The sequence below is a fragment of the Desmodus rotundus genome, chromosome 9 (genome assembly GCF_022682495.2).
Source record: "Desmodus rotundus isolate HL8 chromosome 9, HLdesRot8A.1, whole genome shotgun sequence".
NCBI lineage: Eukaryota > Metazoa > Chordata > Mammalia > Chiroptera > Phyllostomidae > Desmodus > Desmodus rotundus.
The window spans coordinates 112,400,610-112,406,039 of record NC_071395.1 but is presented as its reverse complement, the minus strand read 5'-3'; the positions used below and the strand labels follow the sequence as shown (position 1 = coordinate 112,406,039).

Genomic DNA, 5,430 nt, shown 5'->3' with positions numbered 1-5,430 from the left:
CCAGGGCAGTGTCGGATTCGGTCCCAGGCCGGGCTGGGGTCCGCTAAGGGCCTGGTTGGGCGAGGGCGGGGACCGGGTTGGACTGTAGGCGGGCCGGGGGCCGGGCCTTGCCGCGCGTCACCGCCCCGCCGCGCCTCACTGGCGGCGGCAGCGGTGGTGGCGGTGGCGGCGGCGGCTCCCGGAGCCGGCGCGAATCCGGCCCCCGCTGTGGGATCCGGGTGGGTATTGGGGCCCGGCCTAGGGCCACGGGGGCGGGGTCCCGAGGGCCCGCGGGGGACGGGGCGGCGCCGCCTCGGCGGGGAAGGGGTGGGCGCGCGGAGCGCGTGGGCCTGCAGCCGCGGGCCCGGGAGCGGCCAGGGTCTGGCCACAGCCTGGAGCGTGCAGGGCCCGAGCGGGGGCCGGGCGGCGCGCAGGCGCTCCGGATCGGCGGGGCGTAATTTGGTGACCCCCTCCGCGGCGATGGGGGCGCGCGGGCAGAGAGTGGGCCTAATTCGGGGACACTCGGTCCCCGCCTGTTCGGAGCGGTGGCCCGGAGAACTTGCGGTCTTTGTCTGGCTGGATGGTCGGAGCAGGCGAGAGAGAAGTTGTAGGGGGCCGCTGTTCGCCGACACAGCCCCCCCGAAGTGTGCTGTCCATCACACAGCGCGCAAGCTCTTGGCATTCCCGCGGGCACCGGTGGGGCGGTCTGGCCACGAACCTCACCTCAGGAAACTCACTTCCCTTGGGCCCAGGCTCTTCCCCCTTGTTCTTTACTTAAAAAAAAAAAAAAAAAAAAAAAAAAAAAAAAAAAAAAAAAAAAAAAAAAAAAAAGCAGGCAAGAAAAAAGAAGAGTAGAAACAAGGAGAAAGAAAAATAAGCAATTTAAGATTGCCAAATGTAACCTCGGGACCTTGCCAGAAGCCGGGGGGGTCTGGAAATCCTGTTATTCCCACGCTGGGACGTTGGTGTCCTACAGGGGGCACAGCCTAGCTCAGGTTCTGTTGGGAAACAGAAAAGGCCAGGCCTGCTCTTCTTCCTGGGGCAGAGTTTGTGTTGCTGTTTCCCAAGTTTGGGGGGGGCACCCTGTGACTGGTCCCTCGGTCTTTCTTCACTTCCTGGAGGTACTGGTTCTCTTTTGTGGGAAGAGGGGGGAACTGGTTCTTAAGGCCGCGCCACGGGGCGCGTTATTAAAGGGCCGGCCCCAAGGCCCGGATTCGAGAATCCCATTCCAAGGCTGTCACCCTCGAGCAGGGAGGTTTTGAAAATGTGCTTGCTGGTTTTAGAAAAAAATCCCTGGAAACGTTAACGTTGAGCTGGTGAGTGCTAAACCGTGAGAGCTTTTGCAAAGGGAGGGTTTGCTAATGTGAGGGAGGCCTTTTCTCAGTCCCCGTGAAGTTCGCTGAAGGCGCAGCTGGTGCAGGGCACAGTCCCTGCGTTCCCTCCAGCACTCGGGGCCTTGGGGCTGAAGGAAGTCCGTGGGTGTCCGTGGGGCCGAAGGAAGCTCTTGTCTGTGGAGCGTTTAAACCCCTGACAGTGTGGAGGTGGTGTGAATGGCTTCTCATACTCGGCCCGAGTTCACTTAACTTGCGATGCAAGCCCATCACATCGGGACGGATATTGTCCCCTTTTTACAGATGGGCCCCGAGGCTTAGAGAAGTGACTGCCCCAAGTTCATGCAGCTGGGACTCGGGGCCTTGAGCACAGGACAGTCCAGCTCCAAAAATAACCCCACTGTGTCAGGCCGCCTCCCCTCTGTGACCGGTCCCCAGGCTCACGCAGGCACTCTCCCTGTCCCCTTGTACAGAGAGGACAGACAGCCTGCTCCGCTCTGCCAGGTAAGTCAATAAAATTCAAGGGAGCGGGGACTAGTCCCACACCCCCAGTAGAGGCCAGGCGTTTGAGGAGACAGCCAGGGGGTTGCACAGCCTGCCTCCCGGTGCCGGCCTCTCTGCCTGGGTGCTGGGCAGCTTGGGGCAGGGGTCACAGCGAGGCCTCCAAAGCTCGCCGCTGGTTCAGTGCCAGCCCTGGTGCACAGTGCTGGCTTGATGCCTCCGGGGCTTAGTGTCTGTAAAATGGAAATAATACCACCTACCTCATAGACCTTTTGTGGTGATTATCTAAAGTGTGTAGTACCTGACAAGCGCTAAGGGTTTGTTACTATTTTATTATTATTATTACTAATGGCCGTGGTTTGCATTTCTCACCTGTAACTAGAGGGCAGAAATATTTTGGTTTGGTTTTGTGATGCTTCGTGTGTGTGCTCCATCAGGTAGAAAGTCATCGTAAGCAGAATCGAGATTTGCCATTTAGGTATGTTTACACTCATTTTTGTAATTGTGCAGGGGGGCGGGGGGCTGGGTCCCTGCTGGCTGATCCAGGGAACAGGGCCACCAGGTTGCCTGGCAACGCAAACCTGGAGGAGAGATTCCACCTTGTCTCCCCCGGCCAGCTGCAAGACTCAGATTTCTTCACGAGCTTGAATCCTCTTTTGTAAGATTAGCTACTTCGTTCCATAGAATGTTAGGAGGGTGGCGGCTTGGAGGTGGAACAATGACAGCAGCGGGGATGGGCTCGATTTGTGGGCACTGTATTTACATTGTTACATTGTGCATTGTTCCATTGTACGGTGTTCTATTGTACAGCAGGCCCTTAGTATCACTGCGGGTCCTCGAATAACACTGTTTCACTCAATGCCATTTCATCGTAACATTGATTGGATGCTCTTCCAGCTCAACTGGTGTTTACTTCCATTAGCTTTTGGTAAGAAGAGTTTTGTTACAGGTCATTCCGCTTCAGGTCGCCGAACCCAGCCGTGATGTTTAGTGGGGACGCGCTGTATTCGGAGTCTGGACGAGCCCAGCGCTCATCTGCGCCCCTCCCCCTCCCCCCACATTTGGGGAAATGGGGTAGGACACCTTTTCCTGTTCACTTCGGTGGTGGTTTCTTGTCCTTCGGTCACCTGGTTCTGCACCTCTAATCAATCTACTTCAAAGAGCTTTCTGATAGCTAATATCGGATCTAAATTGCGGAGCCATCCTCACGGGAGGAGAGCAGCCAGGCTGCCAGAAGGCCGAGTTCAGTATCTGACTGCAGAAGTTCACAGGGCACAAGGAAAGGGAGGGGAAGAGCCCAAATCCGTCTTTCCCCCTCTAGCAGCCGCCGCCCTCCAGCCGAGCTGCTTGCAGGCTCGTCCACACCAAATGACCCTGAACTCAGTGGTCCGATAATGGGACATTGCACTGTGGCATTCTGGGATCAGGGCAAAGGGCATAGTCAGATGTCATTTGATGCCCCTAGCTTTTCAATTTCTGTAACTAAAATGCTTCCCTAGGCAAGATCCAGTGTGCTGCTTTTCGGGGGTGCTATCCTGCCTCCCCCACCCCCCACCAGGTCTCTGTTTTACCAAGTGCTAGCTCTTCCTCTGCCTGGGACGGTGGGAACCTCACTGTGCTAAAGCTGTTCTCTGCGACAGAGAAGTCAGGCCCGCGGTCCACTTCGGGGTCACTTGTTGGTTTCCTGGCCGGTTCTCACTTTTCCTTGCCTTTGGGGTTCAGTCCTCCTCGGTCCTGGTTCTGGCTCTTCTTTAAGGCTGGTTCCGTGTCCCAGACCCTCTTTCTTGGCTCTTTGGGGGGAAATAGTATTCTAAGTGATACCCACGTCCGGTCTCCAGGTCTCCCCTTGCCCCCTTTCTTTAACTGTCTTGTCCAGTGACCGCCTGTCGAAGGCCCCTTTCCTACGGCAGTGGGGCCAAAGCTCCGCACTAGGGTTTACACCGTTGACTCCGTTGCTTCGTTTAGATGCAAGTTGTCCCGTCCTCCGTTCCACACGGAGGCCCAGCCCACGGCGGGTCTGTCTCTTCCACGCGATCCCCGCAGCAAGCACGCTGCCTGTCCACAGTCACCCCAACTCCTGACGTCAAATACCGCCGAGAGGAGGGGCCATCTCAGCACACAGGTGTAGAGGAGACCCGACGTCCCCCAGCCGCTCCCAGACACCTGCAGGGTTTCCATCACCACGCCCTTGAACAGGAAGCCGGGGGCTCCCCAAAGAACGCAGTGCCTGCGCCTCATGGGCCTGCTCCTGGGGAGGGGGCTGGGCCCCACCAGGGTGTGTCCGCAGCAGGTGTTTTGGGAGGGAAAAGGTCTTGTTGGCGTGTGTCTGGCTCCCGTTTGACACGGCACTCCTTGTCCCCAGTCTCTCAGTTGGGCTTCGGAGCTGGAGCAGATGAACCGGTTTCTGCCGGCCACATCCTGGAGCTCAGTGGGGCGGTCTGGCAGGGACAAGGGCGGGGGTCACACCCTGCGGACTGTGTTCCGTGACATGTCCGGTTCCTTCCATGTCTGGTGCCCCACCCCGCTGCCTCCTCGCCTCCCCGCCTCTGCAGCAAGCAGCTGCTGTGACTCGTGTGGGCTGTGTCCCCTCGGTGCATGGTGACCGCTGGCTCCGTGATGTGCTGGGACCACGTCTGCACTGGACCACTGTGTCGTAGCACCTGAGCCCGAGATGGCTCGGGGCAGGGCCAGGGCCGGCACAGAGTGGCCCCAGGTGGTCACTTCTTTGGTCTTTTCAGGCAGGCCCAGCCTCCTCCCATCCCCCCTCTCCCCCACCCTGTTCGCAGGGCCGGCCCCTCACCAGTTGCTCGGAGAGCTCTGCTGGCCAGTGGGGGGGGGGGATTGGTGAGAGAAGGGCCCGAGGTGGCATCAGCTCTTGACAGTGACCTCAGTGTGGTGTGGGCCACAGAAACATTGTCCCCAAAGTTGTCTGCATCCCAATCCTGGGAACCTGGGAATACGTTAGGGCATACCACAAAGGGCCAAGGTTGCAGGTGGGATTGAGGTCAGTCAGCTGACCTGGGGCTGGGGGGGGCGTCCTGGAGCCCCCCAGGCTGGTGTCACTGCAGGGTCCTTGAGGGGACCAGGGGGCTGCGAGTCGGCGTTGCAGTGATGTGGTGTGAGCGAGGCTGGGCTGTCGTTGCTGGCCCTGAGGGGGGAGGCCCTGAGGGGGGAGGCGTGCCGGCGATTCTGGAAGCCGGAAGGGGCAGGAACGCAGACGATCCCTTGGAGCCTCCAGAAGGAACCAGCCTGGTGACAACCACGCCTGGGTTTCAGCATGGTGGGACTCAGTTGGACTCGAGGCCCCCAGAACAGTGACACAGTAACTTCTGTGTTGAGTTCGTGGTGATCGGTTATGGCAGGCGCAGGAGCCCGCTCTGTGTGGAACGGAAGCGCTTTCCAGAAGCAGTGACGGGACTTGTGTCTTTTCTGAAGACAGTTGTTTCGTAATCCGAGCTTCGTTAGTCTCTGGCTTTTCAGGGACTTTCTCTCTCCATCTAGCAGGGTTCTCTTTCCTCAGGTGAAAATCAGCAAGTCCTGGGGAACAAATTTGGGGTAACAGATATCTGAGCTTCATGGCTGGGTTACAAACGCCTCAGCTGCCTCTGGCCCAAGTGTC

General features: G+C 58.6%; 1 protein-coding gene across 5 annotated transcripts in view; it reads left to right on the top strand.

The window, feature by feature from the left end:
- The first annotated feature begins 126 nt into the window (after positions 1-126).
- Positions 127-5,430, top strand: part of TBC1D16 (TBC1 domain family member 16) — a 61,036-nt gene continuing 55,732 nt past the window's right edge. For 3 of the 5 annotated variants that reach the window (XM_071219425.1, XM_071219426.1, XM_053912038.1), the window contains exon 1: positions 127-218. The gene's annotated coding sequence lies outside the window, so the exon portion shown is untranslated. Of the gene's footprint in view, positions 219-427; positions 1,296-5,430 lie in introns of those variants that run through there. The other 2 variants (XM_053912042.1, XM_053912039.2) reach the window with 2 other exon arrangements.